We start from the raw sequence: 18675 nt of genomic DNA, 5'->3' as shown, positions 1-18675 counted from the left end.
GGAACATTGTGCAACCCCTCCAAAAGGAAGCTCAAGAACCGTTTACGACAAATATTCATACTTTTCAGGTTTTAACATAAGTAATGCTGAAACATTTTATTTCAAATTGTCAAATAAGACAGGGACAAAGACCATGATAACCAACACAAAATTGATATATTCAGACTCATTCTTTGAACAAATGAATACTTTTGGTTTTGATTATTGGGACAAAAATGTTGAATTGAAAAGTGTTTGGGGCACAAAAGAATGGCAAGTACAGGGTATAGAATCTTTGTTTAGAGCCTGCATGATCCCAGAACAAATTATATTTTTAAATGAAACTGTTCAACAAACTACCTGTCTTGGCTTAGCCAAAATCAAAGACTTAAATAAACCGTCTATTCCAAAACCAACAATGAACAGCAATAGCTCTACAGATGAGGAGATAGACGTAAATTATGTATTAAACCAAAACAGAACACATCCAGATTGGAAACAGTGGTTGATCTGGCCCACAGATACTAATAACTGTCAAGACAGATTCCTGAACAAAACACAGGGGTTCAAAATGACCAGGCCAGACCCTAGATATTCCCAAAGACAACACCCAGGAATAATAACCACCTACAGTGTGGGCAAATTATGCCTTCAGTGGCTACAGACTTCCACACTAGCAGAAATTAAGCAACACCTAACTTTACTTACTGATGGTGCTGACTTGCGTGATTTCACTATGGGACCACGCAAACAGCGTCAGAAACGTTTCATAGCAGCCTCTGTATATGCAGCATACAATGAGGCCTGGAAGGTGACTCAAATTGAGACAGCAGAAAGGATACGGGAAATTGACCGTATTAATTTGGAAAAATCACTTTCTGTAGTGGACAATGGGTTAATGACTCTGTCCTCCAGAATTTTTTCTCTGGACAGCATTGTGTCTTCAGCAATCGGCATAATATCGCAAGACTTACTGTTGTTACAACACGGTCAGTCTCAATTGCGTTCTATTGTGCAGCTTGGCTGGACGTTACAAAACCTGCGTTCAGGCTATGTGCCTTGGCGTTTAATCAACACAACGTCACTTTTCAATATCTTTAACCTTACTGATAAACAAATCAGTATGGCCCAGAAGGGTGCTGATTATACAATCCTGAGCATTGAGAAACTCGAAAGATTACCAGTGACAATGTCAGAACGACCTGTCAGTGAATGGATAATACATGGGATAATTAATATTCCAATATCAACCTTCAGGTTTCAATACTGCCAAAAATATATACAGGCTGGCATGTACGAAAAATTGGGAAAAGGGTACATTAAAACAACATGGAACCTGCCCTATTCACATGCATGTGTCAGTAATAAAGGACAGAAAGTGTTTCTTAGTGGCAATAATTGTGCGATGTCACTAAGCGGTACACTTCTGTGTAACGGAATTAGTTTGCATGGAGCCTGTGAAGGGAACTCAAATAACCTTTCATGTCACCAGCTAGGCACACCTGCTACAGAGATAGAACCATTCTTTCAAAGACTCTATAATGGGAGTTACATTCTAATTGTGGACCGCAGATGCTGTAGTCTTATGCCCGGGACTCCTTATCTCGTAACTACGACTGCGAAGGTCAAGTGCTGTGGACGCTTATTGATCCCCAGCTCCTTTCCAGACAGGGAGGCAAGGGCATGGCCCAACTTGAAAATTACTTCTATTCGAATAGATACTTTAAGCAGAATGAAAACAGTGCTTCTTCAGACGCCGACAAGGCTCACGTCATCAAAAGAAACGTATGATCTCCTAGTCGCAAGGACGACTGCAGAGATACATTCATTGTTATCAACTAATTCCCCCATACATTTCGCAGAAATCCTGAATGAAATCTTAAATATTTCTGATACCAGTGGAGTCTCAAAAGTATTTAAGACAGTATTTTCGATGGCATTAACACCATTCAAAGCCATACTGGGTATTTTTCCAGATTTCGTCCATTCGATTTTTGGCGGACTTCCCCTCATTTTAGGACTAATTGCAGGAATCCTATTCCTAGCCCTTATATTTCGTTATGGCAAACCATGTCACAGACAAAACACCTGCGACAAGGGAAGAAACAATCCTAGCCATTGGATACCGGGACCGGATATCAAAAATCCTGGGACTATCCCGGCTTAGAGACCTGAACATGACTTGGTTTCTTTCATTTCGACCAATGTGGCATCGATGTGTTTTACCTGTTTTGAGGTGCCTGCTATGCGGAGAAGAATGCGTGTTAGACACCTGTCTGACGCTACAATCGGATGCGCCAATGGATGCAGAAACATTGTTGAGTCCAACAAAGGCTCATGCTTTGTGCTGCCCTCAACGGCTACCAATCCTGATGACTGCATTCTTGGAAGCTTCACCACTACGATTAAGGGGTAGTGAAGTTCAAGATGAAAGCAGCATCGATCAGGTACGACCTTCTGTCAGCAATCCAAATCAGAATGTCAATGGAGACAATCATGCGCACGAATGCATGGTTACACCTATTTCCGAGTTAGTGGAACTCTCCCAGGAAGCTGTTGACAACTTTTTCGAGAGTCTAAATGATATGATGTTCTCACCAGAGCAGAAATAGAGACTTTTGAGCAAGCTCGTACACGGCGTTCCCTGAATTTGGCCTTCAACTAGAATAGCAAAATACCATGAACATTTTTCCCTCCAGTTCACGGACAGCAATTTTTTTTTCAGCAGCCCCAAAATATTTTTGCATGTTTTTCGGGACACTATCTTCTGCTTAAAGTAAGAACTATTCTTAGAGAACTGAAATTTCTAAATTTTAGATAGCTTATAGACATTAGCTGCTCGCTGGTATGTTCATAATTATTTTATTCTGTGATGGAATGGTCTCGAACTTTTTTTCTGTATTAAGAGCCATTTCTTGTGTAAATTCTCATATACCATTTAGCAATAATGTATACAAATGCGTGATTACTTTAGCTTTATTTTTCAGCTTGAGTGCATACAATACATGTAAATGCTTTTTTTCCGTATATTTGATAATTTCAAAATGCATTTATGTATTTTGAGGTGGTAAGGTATACACGATACTCTACAGTATGTTTTACTATGCATAGATTAGTAAATATGTCCATAGTTAGCGTGGAGTGGGTGTGATGTATTCCTATAGGTTCTTTATCGATCCCCCTATTCCTGACCCTATTCTGGTTAACAAACTAACAAGTTAACTAGCAGCCATCCCATGAGGCAGAAAACCCCCATGATGCAGGAACCGTTATCTGATAAAGCCACACTACGGCACAGGAACGTGTTATCTGATTAGGTCATAACGCTTGCCATCTAATTAGACAAGCGATATTCCTCCAGCCCCTGATAAGGCATACGGAGTTCTCAAAACAAATCAAACCTATGACAGACCTGGGAAAAACCCTGCGGCCATTGTTTTGATTTCACCGAGAACTTCAGCAAAAGAATGTGCTAACGACCAGGTCGTATGACATCCTTATTGACGTATCTATGTCCATCCTTACGTCAATCTCGGCACCTTAAAGGTATAAATATTACCGATATTGCCCTATGCAAACACACGCGGTGGTGACGAGATCGGAGCAGCCAGACTTGCCGAAGCCCAGAGCAGAGCAGACCCCGCTGGCGCAGCCCCGCCTTCCTGACGCGCTGAGAACGAGACGCTGCTTTCTCCTGCCGAGAAATCCAGCTCCGGCGCTTCCGGGTAGCCCTCGCAGGCAGCCTGGAATATCGAGACCAGAGACGAGAGATACCATCCCTCATCCATCCTAGATTCCAGGTACAGAACTGAATAACCCCTCACAGAGAATTCTTTAGTCAGTCACTTGGCAAAACAAACTTAACTTAAACTGTAACTTTCTATTCCCGCCCACGCATTAGACTTAGGTCAGGTACACGGGGTAGGCGTAGTTAGAAACACCAGTTGAGTACGATTAGTCAAATGTATATGTGTATGTAATATATCTTATTCATTTTAAACCTTCATATGGCTTAGAAACCATATCAATGTTTTTACAGTATTATTTTATACTTCTGCTTTTAATGTATGCACTTTACTTAACCATAAGTATTGCAATAATATCGATCCATTTCTCTTGTATGAGAAAAGAGACTGATCAATAAATAACATCTTTTATTGAACACGCCCGTCTCTTCCTTTTCTCTACAATCTGATGAGACTAAGAATGCACGTACTGACTGAGTAAAATAAATTGCCTTTTGTTCACACGACTCTCGAGATACACTCTTGATTATGGGATAGCAAAGTTGTCATGTTCTATGGTTGTCAGAAACTAAATCCCTTCTTGTCTATCCAGGGAGGTTAAACTCCTCCTTGCCTATTCGAGAAAGTTTCTAGTGAACTCTGAGCTAGCTGGCAAACCCAAAACTTTAAGTCTAATATCGACAGTAGTAGACCTAGTTAACGTCTGGTCTAGGCCTATACTATTGAAGGTATTATTCCAATGCGCAGAGCCTATTGGGATAATAGGAACTACACTACACTGGAAGCAGGTGTGTGAGCGGCCAGAATTAAGGGCGCGGAGGGTGCTGGCATCATAGCAGCGTCAGTCGTCGTGGTGTTCACGTGGGCCAGGGGGTTTGGCGCTGGGCGCGGTCCAGGCATGGACGAGCGCAGACGGGCTTGCCTTAGGCGCATAAGTGATGCACTTGAAACTAAAGTATAGAAAAGTAAGAACTATACCAAAAGAGAGAGCACATAAATAGTCACTACAGTAGTGTTTTTACCTTCGCTAGAAAATATGACTCAACACCACAGAAGCAGAATACTCTGCTAGACCTCCCAGCATGTAAACTTTAATTGGATAAAGAGGATTCTCTTTCACCAGGACAAGCCAGAACAGGGTAATGTGACACAGAAGAAAGTCTTAAACTGCAGTGTCTACCTTATATTTGCATAAGTTATGCGGCCCTCGAAGCCTGATAGAGAATTGCTTTCACTTATACTGGGTGTTTCCTTGTGTCTGCACAAAGTAATGTCTCTCAAGCAAGCTCTAATAAGACCCAAACACGTACAGGGAATGTTTTTATTCATTCCAAGTTCACCTGTATGACATTTTACCAGTCCAAAGCTGTAATACTTAGCCTGGAGTAGTAAAATGCTTAAAAACGTTGTTGGGTAAACAAATAAATTGAGCTGAACAGTTTTAGAGTGTGGCATTGAAGAGCAATAAATAAAAAGGAGCTACTTTTAACCTAAAACTTGAGAATTACCCAGAGTTTTTTGCATCATTTATGTGGCACTCTAAGCCAGAAAGTGTATTGCTTTGTAGAGCTGCATATACATTATATATACATACATATATATACATACATACACATATATATATATATATATATATATATATATATACACACATACATATACACATATAAACACATACATATAAACACATACATATATAATATACACACACAATACTTAAATCTATCATTTCAGGAATTGACTATGCGTCAGCATTGGTTAATATTTGCAAAAACAACTCATTAAAAAATAATATGTCTGCATATGTGCAGGACAGAAGAGATAAACAGACAAATGCAAGAAAAAACACCAATATTATGTATCTTGATATCATGTCTTTATATAAATATGTTCCACAGGATGGCCTTGAACAGGTACAGAAGCTGTTCTTGAAGGATGATGTATCTGAATGAAGTCCCTAATGCAGTTTAGATGTTGATCTAAACCACAATTAATGTAGGTGGCACAGCAATGTTCAGGCTCTACTATGGGCTATTCTATGGCCCCATCATAAATCAACATTTATGACCAATTTGAAACCATACATGAATTGGAAGACGATGAACGTAAGCCACATTTGACAGCTATATAACAATTTACGGATATATTTTTGATTTGCACTAGCAACAGAGTGGCATTGAAAACAGTACTGTTTGCTTAAATACAAAAAGGATGAATGACCGCATGTTATTAACCCGAACCATAAGTGAACATGTAGTTCTTGTTTTGGATATGTGTCTTAAGTACGGGAATAATGAATTAATTACAAACATACATGAAATTAAGAGATTGCAGCAATTTACTTCAAGCCTGGGTTTTTGCACAATGCCCGCCCAGTAGCTCTCATTTGAACAGTTATTGCTGTGAAACATATTTTTTCAGAAGCAAGTGTGTGCAAGATATACTTAAGCAGTATTTTAAAAGGATACTGTAAATAACAGTAAAGTCAAATATTTAAAAGAGAATCATTATTAAAAAGGAAAGTGCAATGAGTGGATCTAAAATTGACATTTGTAATTAAATTGTCAGTACAAAGCAGACATATGCAAAGGAAAATAATGACACATTTGGAAACTATCCTTGGCAGTGAATTCAATACTGCACTACTATACCACTAAAATGTGGGTTCTGAATATTGACAGCACCCACACTCTAGAAAAATATTCAATTAGTCACTAGAAGACCGAATAGTGACTACTGACAACTAAGTCATAGAACCACACATAAGCTGCAACTAGAGTAGCCACCCTATTAGAAATGGATACAAAGCAATATTCTACAATACGTTCTGAGCCGTCCTGGCACCACAACAATCTATGTTAAATCACATCATTGAGACCGTGGGAGTTAGACAACTCTATGCAGGAGGTGAAGTAAGTCATATGATGGGAAACGAACACATATAATGTGGTTCATGTAGGCCTCTTTCAATTATAAATTTGGATGCAACACTTTTCACAAGTATTGTGGCATGTCATCTGAATCCTCTTCTACCAGTCCAGCTTACCCTAATCAGACAGGAGCAATACAGGGACAATACTGCAGAAACAGTACAAAAAGATTTCACACATCGTAGGAAATGCACTATCAAGTATATGGCCTCCTGTCTCTGGATGCATAAAAGACAGTTGACAAAGTTAAATGAATGCATCTTAAGCATTCATTAGCAGTATTAGGGTTTGGAGCGAGATTTACAAGGAGGATTTTGGTGAACTATCATAATCACAAGAACAATATTAGGGTGAAAGGCATTTCTTCTGGTTTTCTTGTGTGGTTCTTAGAACTTTTGGCAAACTATGTATGCCACAATGACTCAACACAGATGTGCAGTTTGGGGATGAACAACTGACACTTATATTGTTTACAGAGGGCATTGTGGTCCCTGTAATAGACCCAGCACTTTCTCTACCACCAATGTTATCTGGATAGGAATGATTAACTAATGTCTCAGGCATTAGGATCAATTTGCAGAAGCTCAAAGCGCTCTCGTTCAAGTGGTCTCCAGGTGGAATGGCAAAAGCAAAACAAATAATGATATGGGCATTCAAGGTATTCAAGGCGATCACCTATCTAGGGATATAGACTGTTCCTGTCACAACACAGCTAGTGACAATTAACTACTCACTTTTATTGCATGAAAAAGGGAAGACATGCAACCGGGAATTCTCACACCATCCTAGGCCAAATTATTGCAGTAAAACCGACCAGTTAGAGTTCTATATCTATTTCAGACTATACCCTTACCAATACGGCATACATTCTTCAAGTTGTGATAACTAGCCTTTGAATGAAAGCAAAAAATTCAGATTTGCAGTTTTTCTATCTACCAGTGTGCACAAACGTGTGGACTAGCACTGCCTAGGTTACTGTTCTAGTTGCAAATGAGCTATATGGTTGAGTGGGGCAAAAGATGCACATCAAGGCAGTGGTATTTCGTACATGGACGGATAGCACAATGGAGATTTTAAAAAAAATAGGAGCTTGCGGCTGTGCTCATTCCCAGTGACCAGAGAATTTTGGGTGCTTTGGACAGGGAGTAAATAGCAAGAAAATTCACTTCTTTCCCATCTTCTTGTGTAACTATTTGCGATAATCCTGATTTCCCACTGGGTGTTGACTGGGGGAAGGGGAGAAACCTTTCAATACAGAAATTGCCTTAAACTAAGCTCACTATTTAAGAGCAACCGGATTAAGAGCTTTGACGAAATCAAGTATGACCGAATTCAGGCTAACCAAAAAGGAACTTTTCCTCCGTTTACAAGACAGGAAAAGGTTCAACTGGTGTTTGGAAGGGCACCGTTTAGATGAGGTTAAAACCTACAAATACCTCAGAGTCTTGTTGGATGGTAGATGCTCATATAAATCCCAACTGGAGGCCCGTGCAGGAAGGGCACTACGATCTATTTAGCAATGAAACCTCTGAGGAACGTGCTGCCAGACTTAACCCTTGATCCCTTACTACAGGTGATTCGAGCAAAAGTCCAACCAGCACTAAAGTATGGGAGCGAATCAATGCAAAGGAAAGATGCAGTGGCCCTGGACAAAATAAACGCCAACACCTATAGAGCAATCTTCCATCTATCAAACTACATGTCGCCTGCTCAAAAAAATCTAGAGTTTGGGCTACAAAAACAATCAGTGGAAAGAAGGGGTGCTTATATCAAAAGCTGGCACAAAATCAGAGGCGCAGAAATAGGTTCCCTAAACTCACACCTCTGGGATGAATTGTCATGCCGTGGAAAATCACCAGCCAGGAAGTACTTGTTTGACTCTCTAAATCGACTGGGACTGAAAACCTTTAGGCAACCTCTACAGATCATAAAAGTTTTAAAAAGATCGTAACAAAAATTGTATCTTTCACAGAAGAGAACGAAACACTGTCCAAAAGGGCTCATGGCTGGACAGTGCTCAGCGCCTACAAAGTCTTCAAACCTCAACTACATTTAAAAATAGGAGTTAAAATTAGAACAAAAGAAAAGTTCCTAAAGCTCAGCTTTGGCGTCCTAACAATTCTTCCGCAACTGGCGCCCTGGAAAAGGAGACCAGGTAAGCAGACTTGCCGCTTCTGCGGGAAAGGGGATGAGGACCTTGCACATGCCTTTTGTATCTGCCCTAACCTAAATGACATAAGATGCACCTTACTCAGCCCAACGTTCAATCAGTGTGGCATTAGGACCTGCAGGCAGGCAGTAAAGCTGTGTTTTAATCCGGCAGTAAAACAGCTAAACTGCCGTATTACAAAATTCTTTGATACAGTGGCAGAGAGACTTAAATGCCCATCGGAAGTGGACACTTAATAACATAGTTGGGCCAGTTAATTTACTGTTTTCTTTTGCTGCTTAACTCGACAAGGCTAGTGTCAGTCTACCTCTTGAAGCACAGGCACCTTTAAACCTGAAGCACTGTAAAAGGCCCAATTATTTTTTGTTTTCTATTGCTGCTTAACCCCTTCCGCGCTCATGACGAGCTCAGCTCGTCGTGAGTCACGACGCTCGTACGCTCATGACGAGCTGTGCTCGTCATGTAACGCGGCTTTTTAAAAACCGCCGCGCACAGCGGGAAAACCGCTAGCGCGCATGCAGTTAACTTGACAAGGCTCTTGTCAGTCCAGCACTCGAAGCACAGGCACCTTAAACCTGACACACTGTAAAAGGCCCATTTTTAATTTTATTTTGATGGATTCCATGACGGTTTTAACTTGTTGCATCATGTAAATGAATTTGTTAATGACGCGTGCATGCAACAATTTTTATTAATCATGCATAGGGCTCCAGGTTTTATGGTATTTATTTTTTTAACAATTCGGTCTATATTTATCCATATTTATTTTCTGTCCATTTTATCTGTATTTATTCTGTGTTTCGCGTGTAAATGAAGTTGAAAAACTACATTTCCATAGTTATTTAACTGATAGACATGCACTCATTCTTTGATGTCTGTCGTGTTTTAGCTATTTAAGTTGTCAAATATTACATAACAATACAGTCACTGATAAATACTAGCATTATATCATAAATGTATGTTGACATATGCCGTTATTTAAATATATTTAATCCTGTTTTTTAATTTCCCATGCTGTCCAAATTCTCAGCTGCTTGGCTACAATCCATCAAAGACAGCATGGAGAGTCACATTAAAGGAGCACAGTTTTCTGTATTTATCCACTTTTAAAAATAAATACAGGCAGAAAACACATTGTTTTCTGTCTGTATTTATCTGTAAACATCCGTAAAAACGGACCACAGGGAGCCTTAATCATGTTTAGTAGTAATAATAATAATAATAAACTAAACTGTTTACAATACAGGTACTGGGCTCTACATGACATAATAAAAACAGTTTGTAATTCAATAAATGAATTATGTAGGAAGATGCTGCTAAGCACCTTATCTCCACTGTCTATGATTTTATTTTAACAACGAGTCCTCCAGGTAAGGCACCAGGTCAAAATTAAATGGTAAAGGAGCTGAGGAAGGAACTAAGCGACAGGGAATGGGAAAAGGCTATTGAAAGATCCACCAAAACAGTCAGAAATATATCCTGAATGGAAGCACTACATAAAAATACCATGCATTGATAATTAACACAGGAGAAATACCACACATAGGACAACAGACGGTCAGACAAATAATGGAATAGTTAGGTGTTGACGGGATCCCTTACGATGCTTTCATTACATTGTCCTAAAATGGATTACTACAAGGATGACACTTTGAAGACAGCTGAATACATGTTCGCAATACAGATTTTTGCTGTCCATTGGGCGTTTTGATAGGAATTCAACGCGAAGCACGGCCAGTCTGTGACACCAAGAGAAGATACATCTGCGTGGTGATCAGTGCAATCTTGCAGTCAGTCCCGATGAATAGTGGAAAAAAATGTCCTGTACAGTAAGAGACTGATAGGCACACCTAGAGGAACTATTCAGTGAAAAAAATATTATTGTCTACCGGTGCAATTTCTATGGACTGGAATTAAGAGAACACTAAAAGGATTCTGGTATTTTACTGACCTCTGCTGGTGTTGCCTATCAAGAAAGTTAAATAGAGGCAGTTGCCAGAAAAATAAAAAAAGTCCCTCAGCAGAAAGCAATTCTGTTATTTTACTGACCTCTACTGGTTGTTTTCTATCAGACAGCTGAACAGAAAAAAAGTCCCTAAGCGGAAGTAGACATGTCCTAGGGCTGATCTCCAAAGCCCACAAAGTACATACACATATAAGTATGTACTAAAGTATATACAAGAGGTCTTGAATGCTTGACCTCAATCAACCAATCAATCATTTGTAAAGCGTAACTACATACCCGCGAGGGTCTCAAGGCGCTGGGGAGGGGGGGGCGCTACTGATCGAACAGCCAGGTCAAGTATCATCCTGAAGGTCAGCAGGTCTTGGGTCTGTCGTAGGCTCAGTGGGAGGGTGTTCCCATGTCTTGGTGTCGAGGTGGGAGAATGATCTCCCACCGGTGGTTGTTTTTCGGAAGCGCAGGACAGTGGCGAGTGAGAGGTCGGCAGAGCGTAGCTGGCGTTTGGGGATGTAGAAGGAGAGCCGTCTGTTGAGGTAGGCTGGGCCAGTCTTGTGGAGTGCCATTGTGTGCGTGGGTGAAGAGCTTGAAGTATATGCTCTTGTTGATGGGGAGCCAGTGCAGGTTTCTCAGGTGGGGGGTGATGTGGCCGTGGCGTGGTACGTCGAGGATCAGTCGTGCCGAGGCGTTTTGGATGAGTTGTAGTCGTTTGATGAGCTTGGTCGGGGCTCCCGCGTAGAGGGTGTGAGAAGTTGGCCTGATATATGATGCTCACTAGTTCTAGTGATCACCTTGTATCAGTCCAAACAACCCTTATGGTGATTGGTTGTAAGTCAACCTTATAGACCAGCTATCCTAATGGTAGCATGGACAAAGCAGTCTTAGGCTAAACTCTTTTGGCATGTGAAGCCGGCTGTTTTACCACAATATAACCCCTTGAATACCAGATGAAAGGACACCACACAGGTTGTTATGAAAATAAACAATATATTTATCAATAACAAACACCTCTGAACTCTTTATGAGGTCAGAGGGCTAAGCACATGACAATCTCTTAGGAAAAATACGTTTAAGTTGCACGAATTACAATGGTGTCCTAGTGGCACGACAAACCATATACTAAGTAAGTGGAATGTGAAAGTCGATAGAAGAAATGGAGCTGTCCAGAAGCTGGAGGTTCGCTAGGACTACGCTATCTTCACCTTAGGTAAGTAATAGGAGACCCACGGGACGTGTGTGGAGAGTGTGAACTCACACGCGAGATGCGTAACAACGTCTATGGACAGTACAGTTCAAGTTAAAGGTGAGTACGGACAATCCTGACTAGTTAGGACAAAAACTACTGTGGAACTGGACACTAGGACAGTTAAACTACCCTTGAGCACCGAAATGCTCTCGTTACCTCACCCACGGGCTGCGGGTGCATAGGTGTCAAAGTGTGTCGGGTTCTCGCGTTGAAGTCAATGGAGCCTGGAAGAAATGATGCTGCAGGCGACCAGGAGGAAGATGTCCAGTGCGATCCAAGGGTGGATCGGTGAAGAAGAGGACCTGAAAGAAGAGGGGACAATGTTCAAAGTCACTAGCCAGTGACTGGAGTGGAACCAGGAGGGAACCAGATGTCGTCGTCGCGATCAGGTGAAGAGTGGACGCTTGTCTCTGCAGCCACGTGGACCAGGTGTCTTCGACGACCAGGATGGAGGCACGAGCTGTCCCACGCAGGCTCTCGCTGTCGGCGGTGTTGTATCCGGAATCGGCGTCAACAGGCCTTGGCAAAGGCAACCCACGCGGTGAGTGGAAACGGCGTCTGGAGTGGACCAGGAGGGTCCGGGGTGCTCCTCTTTTGGAAGGGAGCAAGGGCCAGTCTGGAGCAACCAGACCAGCAGTGAAGGTTTCAAAGTTCGTCGTCTAGGAGGCCACTAGCCAGCCGGCAAGTGACCAGACAACGCGTCAAGCAGCAAACAAGCAGAAGGGCCCCACGCAGATCTCGTGGATGCTGAAGGGCTGGTCTTCGGTGCAGGAGCTGCTCGGGGCTGGGGCTTCTCAGTCCCCAAAGCACTTGGTCGAGTTTACCTCGGGAGTCGTGCTGAAAGCGAAGTGCAGGTTCTTTCAAGATGGCCGGTCCCACGTGTCTCGTCGCACCCACGGATCTCAGCTGTGCTGCAGATGTAGGTAGAGGTCGGAGAGGTCTGGGAATCCAGGTCTCGTCGGGCTCTGAAGTCTCGATCCTCGAGGGAAGACGACAAAGTGAAGCTGCTGGACGCTTGATGGTGCCTGCTTGGGCAGGGTGGACACTCCTTGCCCACAAGGGAGATTCTTCAGTCTTCTGTGGAGCAGAACGTCGAAGTCCAGAGTTTCTTCTTGTAAAGTTGTTCAGGATAATCTAATTTGGAATGGGACCAGCTCCTACCTTTATTCTCCTAAAGGGGGCTGCACTACTGACTAGGTCCCTCCCCTGGGTGGGACCAGGAAGGGGGGTGGCTACACCCCCTATCCTTTGTCCGGTTTCGCGCCAGAGCACGGGCAGGGATGCCCCAGCAACTGGTTTGAGCCGGAGTATGCACAGGACACCTTGTGTGCCCCAGGCATGTCTCATTCCTTTCACGCCTGTCCTACCCAATACACAAAATCCTGTCTGGGGTGGTGCTAGCACCTCCCAAGGCAGGAAACCCTTTGTCCAAGCCTCCCTCGCTGGAAGGACTCCCAGCAGCAGGAGGTCAGACTTGTGTCTGTGGTGGTGGCATCCATTTTGTGATGCCAAGGCTCGAGTTAACTTTAACCGGGGTTCTCAGTTACATACATGTCGTGTCCCTCTAGAAGGGTGGAATGCTACCCCCGTCGCCAGAATTGGAGAGGGGGTAGTATTCCAATTCGTATGACACCTTACTCGACATGTTTTGATAATGTTATACCAGAGTTAGCATTTAACCGCGAGGATTATAATGCACTTAAGAGTATATGGTATAGCGTTATCATGGAACAGCTATTAGGACTTGGTTCCGCAAGCTGCAAACGGGCACAGCTCATGCCAGAGCTCCATCTCACATAATTCCAAGCACTCTGCCTTCAGGATTGATAAGGCCTGCCATAGGAGTGACTGATAGGAATATATGTGTCCATTTTAGGTTTAGATATAGGCATACTATATCTACAGCAAAGGGTGATTACACCACCGTGCCCCAGCTGTCGTGCAGCCAGTTGTGTCTGTTTTAGATGGCCAGCCAGGGGTGGCATAATACATGCTTCAGCCCCTGATAGGCCCTGGGTACACCTATGCCCTGGGTACCTATAGTACACTGTACAGGGACTGATAAGGTGGCCCAGTACCAATTGGTAAATGCACCTAAGGTACATGGTTGTCAATTTAGAGAGAGAACAGCTAGGCTGTGGGTCTGATTAGCAGGCCCACAGCCAGGGAAAGTCGTAAACCAGTGAAGCAAAAAGCAAAAATCTGGGGTGACCATAGGATTTCACGCCCCACTCTCCTACAGAGGGCGTTTCCGTAGTCGAGTCTGCTGCTGACGAGGGCCTGGGTGACTGTCTTTCTTGTATCTGTCGGGAACCATCTGTAGATCTTGCGGAGCATGCAAAGGGTGTTGAAGCAGGAGGAGGAGACGGCGTTGACTTGCTTGGTCATTGAGAGCGTTGAGTCGAGGATGATTCACAGGTTGCGTGCGTGGTCGGTGGGTGTCGGGGTTGCCCCCAGTGCCATCGGCCACCAGGAGTCGTCCCAGGCTGACTGGTTGGAGCGGAGGATGAGGACCTCCGTCTTGTCACGAGTTCAGCTTCAGACGGCTAGTCTTCATCCAGTCGGCGACAGCCTTCATTCCTTCGTGGAGGTTGGCTTTGGCGATGATAGGGTCCTTGGTGAGGGAGAGGATCAGCTGATTGTCGTCGGCGTAGGAGATTATGTTGAGGTCGTGCTGTCGGGCTACATGTGCGAGCGGGACCATGTAAATGTTGAACAGCGTCGGCTGAGGGAGGATCCCAGGGATACGCCGCAGATGATCTTGGAGGCTTTGGAACGGAATGGGGGGAGGCGGACGCTCTGGGTTCTGCCAGAGAGGAAGGAGGTGGTCCAATCCAAAGCTTTGTCTCGGATCCCTGCGACGTGGAGGTGTGCGCGTAGTGTGCGGTGGCAGACGGTGGCAGAGGTCTAGGAGGATGAGTGCTGCGGTCTCGCCGTTGTCCAGCAGGGCCCTGATGGCGTCGGTGGCGGCGATGAGGGCAGTCTTGGTGCAGTGGTTGCTGCGGAACCCTGACTGGGAAGGGTCCAGGATTCTGTTTACTTCGAGGTATATGGTTAGCTGTCTGTTGACTGTTTTCTCGATGACCTTGGCCGCGAAGGGGAGCAGAGAGATGGGCCGGAAGTTCTTGAGGTCTCTTGGGTCTGCCTTAGGTTTTTTGAGTAGAGCGTTGATCTCAGCGTGTTTCCAGCTCTCTGGGAAGGTTGCGGTCTCGAGGGAGAGATTGATGACGTTGCGCAGGTGGGATGCGATGGAGCTGCTTGCTCTGTTGAAGACGTGGTGCGGGAATGGGTCTGACGGAGAGCGGGAGTGGATTGAGCGCATGGTCTTGATGGTCTCATCGAGGCTCACGCTGGCCCAGGCTAGCAGGGGGTCATGGACGATGGTGTACGGAGGGTCTGTTGTGTTACTGTCTGTTGGGGCTGTCTGGGTGTTGAAGCTGTTGTGCATGTCTGCTATTTTTGCGGTGGTAGAAGGTGGTGAGGGAGCCGCACAGGGCTTGCGACGGCGGAATGTCATTGGTGTTGGAGCTGGGGTTGGAGAGTTCCTTCACGATATTGAAGAGCTCCTTGCTATTGTTTGCGTTGTTGTCGAGGCGGTCTTTGAAGGAGGTCCTCTTGGCCGCCCTGATGAGGTGGTGTTGGTTGCGGATAGCGTCCTTGTGTGCTTCGTGGCTGTCCGGAGTTTGTTCACTGTGCAATTTCTTCTCTAGTTTCCGGCAGGCTTGCTTGGAGGCTAGGAGTTCTGGAGTGAACCAGCTGGCCCTCTTGCTGGTGTCTCCGTGGGGGGGTTCTTCAGTGGGCGAGGGTGTTGGCGCAGTCCTCGATCCAGCATCTGAGGCTGTGGGCAGCATCGGTGTTGGAGGGTTCGGTGGGTGGGCTGAGAGCGAGATTTGCGTGTAGTTGGTCTTCGATAATTTTGCTCCAGCAGCGGCGGTGGATCTGTTGGGTGCGGTGGTGTGTGGTGAGTTTCTGGAAGGCGAAGTGGAAGCAGCGGTGGTCGGTCCAGAGGAGTTCGGTGGTGTGGCTGATGGAGACGTACGGGCTTGAGGAGAAGACGGGGTCGAGCGTGTGGCCGAGGGAGTGGGTGGGCGTTGTGACGAGTTGCTTCAGTCCGAGGTTGGCGAGGTTATCGATCAGGGTTGTGGAGTTGTTGTCATTGTTGTTCTCAAGTTGAAAGTTCAGGTCTCCGAGGAGGATGTAGTCGGTGGAGGTCAGGGCGTGCGGGCTGATCAAGTCGGTGATGGAGTCGCTGAACTGGGGGCGGGGTCTGGAGGGGGGTCAATAGACGAGGGTGCCTCGGAGGGTGGAATTAAGGTCTGTGTGGAACTGGAAATGCATGTGTTCGGCGGTGCTTAGCGCGTCCACGGTGCTAGTCGAGACCCTGATGCTGTTCTTGTGGACAATGGCGATTCCTTCTCCGACTCCGTTGTCGCGGTCTCTGCACCTAAAAAGGATAGTTTTGAATGGGTGTTTTCTTAGGCCTATACTTCCCATTTCATGCTCAGACAGGGCTCTTAAGTACTTCCTTGGCCGATGTGAGTAGGTTTTTTCAGACCTTATTTTAGTCTTGTCATTCTGGTTCATGTAGTTTGAATTTTACCATTATAATGCAAAACAACAAGTTCCACAAAAACTTTTAAAACATTGAGGCCAGAGTGATCTACTAATTCATGGTTTGGGAACCTCGGGATTTCTGCTGACTGCTGGTCTCGTGTTTTAAAGGTCAAATGTTTCTTCACCTAAGCATTTGCAGAGTTAGGAGTATGTTTAATACTGTTGACTGGAAAAAGAGGTGATACGAAAGTCACTCATTTCATTTGGGGATATCAGAGAATTTCAAACGCAATAGTGAGGACAGATTGAACAATCTCACCTTCACCTGGGTGGACTTCTCAATGAACATTCGGGGAGGTATTTTGTCGCGCACCCAAAACTGCTCCGGCACTATTCTTCCAAACAGTTCTACGAAACATCGTTGGCAGCCGCAAGATATTTATTACTCCAACGGAATAACACCTGAACTGCTGTTCATTAGTGCAAGCTGCGCACAAAGAAGTTCTTTCTTTTCCTTAGTTGGGCACGAGACTCGGGTGAGAGCAAAGGCCTACAAGGGCGACTTAAGTGGCGCGAGGGTGAGGAAGCAAACCCCTACTGAATGTTAATCATAATGCTAATTTCTCCATGTAAGGCTAATGTATTAAAATATTGCCGTTCTCAATTAATCAACCAAGGATCATAAAACGAGAGTTGCAGTACGTGCCACATCAATCGAAAGAATAAACTGGAGCAACACCACTTTTTCGGATGTAAGTAATTTTAACTCAAACAGTATTTGTCCAAAAGTACTCAGGTAAGATAAAAGAATACATGTAGCAATTGGTTGTTTTCCCTTACGAGAATGAGTACGGCTGAGGTAGGCTTGTGTCAAAGGTGTCATCTTTGGGTGAGACTGTTGAAGGCCATGAAACCCTGATTTGGTGAGACCAGAGAGGCCCAGAAGAGCATTTACTCATCCACAAAAAAATACTACCCACAGGCCATCGCACGTCCCTGCTTTGTTTGTAACGGAAAACATGAACAGCTTGCCCTCTCCGCTTGGACATTAAATCAACATGGCTCTATTAGTGGGCCTGTGATGCCAGCTGGGTCAGCTCTGAGCCTGTCACCGTGATGTCTTCATCTGTAACCAGAGCAGACGTGTGCCCCTGGCAGCCTCGAGAGGTGACAACAAATCCAATTAGCGCCTCTCCATGGCGCCATGATAGTACTGTGAAATGGCCTGACAGAGAGGGGGGCTCCAATACCCAGCACAGTGGGGTACATCCTTAAAAAACATAATACTACCAACTCTTAATTGCAGGAGTGACTTTGCAGCAAAAGTTTAAGCTTTTATGCAATCTGGCCACAAATGTAAAACATGTCATCTGGTGGGTTTTTTGGGGGGGGGGGGGGCGCCGAAGAAAGGGGACAGGGGAAGAAAAGTGAGAAATGTGAATAAAAAGAAAAGCTGAAATGTCCATAAAGCTAACAGCCGAAGCATAGTAATGAGGCTTCAACTATTCGAACATACGCTACTGAGCAGAAGAGGAGTGTTGGTGCCTGTAGGGGGTAAATGCTCCATATTCCACTTGGCAGCAGAGCAAGCCAAGAAAAACACACCGCTGCAGCCGACTTGTTTTGCATGGTGGAAATACACTACTCAGCAAGAGAAGGTACTGCTTGTAAAGATTTCAGCAAAGTGTTGCGCCCTGTGTTAACTAACGCCTTTGCATAGAAATTTGGAGGTGCTTGTGTTTTAGTTCAATCGCTCCTGTTATACCTTCTTTCTGCTGGTTGAAAACCAGTCTTCGTCAGGAACACCTCACAATGCTTGCAGTCAGGCGTGCTAAAAGTAAAAAAAAAAAAAACAAACATTGGACGCGTGGCCGTGAAAGTGACGCGACCGCGAAAGTGAAAGTGATCGTGGGCTGTAAGGGTGCCCACGAGATGCCGCCTGTGCTCGTAAGCACGCGCCCGCGCGCGTAACCGCAAGCTCTAGGCCACCGCAAGCAAAGCGTGTGGTAGCATTTTCTTTAGCCCACTTACTAAAAGTCTCGCCAGAGCAGCGCATAAGCTGGCTCAGGCGAGACCTAAAAAGGAAAGAT

General features: G+C 44.6%; 1 protein-coding gene across 3 annotated transcripts in view; it reads right to left on the bottom strand.

Annotated features, from left to right (window-relative positions):
- The window catches only part of TUT7 (terminal uridylyl transferase 7), a 1540394-nt gene that overhangs the window by 1275445 nt on the left and 246274 nt on the right, over positions 1 to 18675 (bottom strand). The gene's annotated exons all lie outside the window — the stretch shown is intronic.

The sequence above is a fragment of the Lissotriton helveticus genome, chromosome 2_1, assembly GCF_964261635.1.
Source record: "Lissotriton helveticus chromosome 2_1, aLisHel1.1, whole genome shotgun sequence".
In the NCBI taxonomy this organism is placed as follows: Eukaryota; Metazoa; Chordata; class Amphibia; order Caudata; family Salamandridae; genus Lissotriton; species Lissotriton helveticus.
Note: the sequence above shows the minus strand (reverse complement) of the source record. Positions and strands in the feature narration are given on the sequence as shown.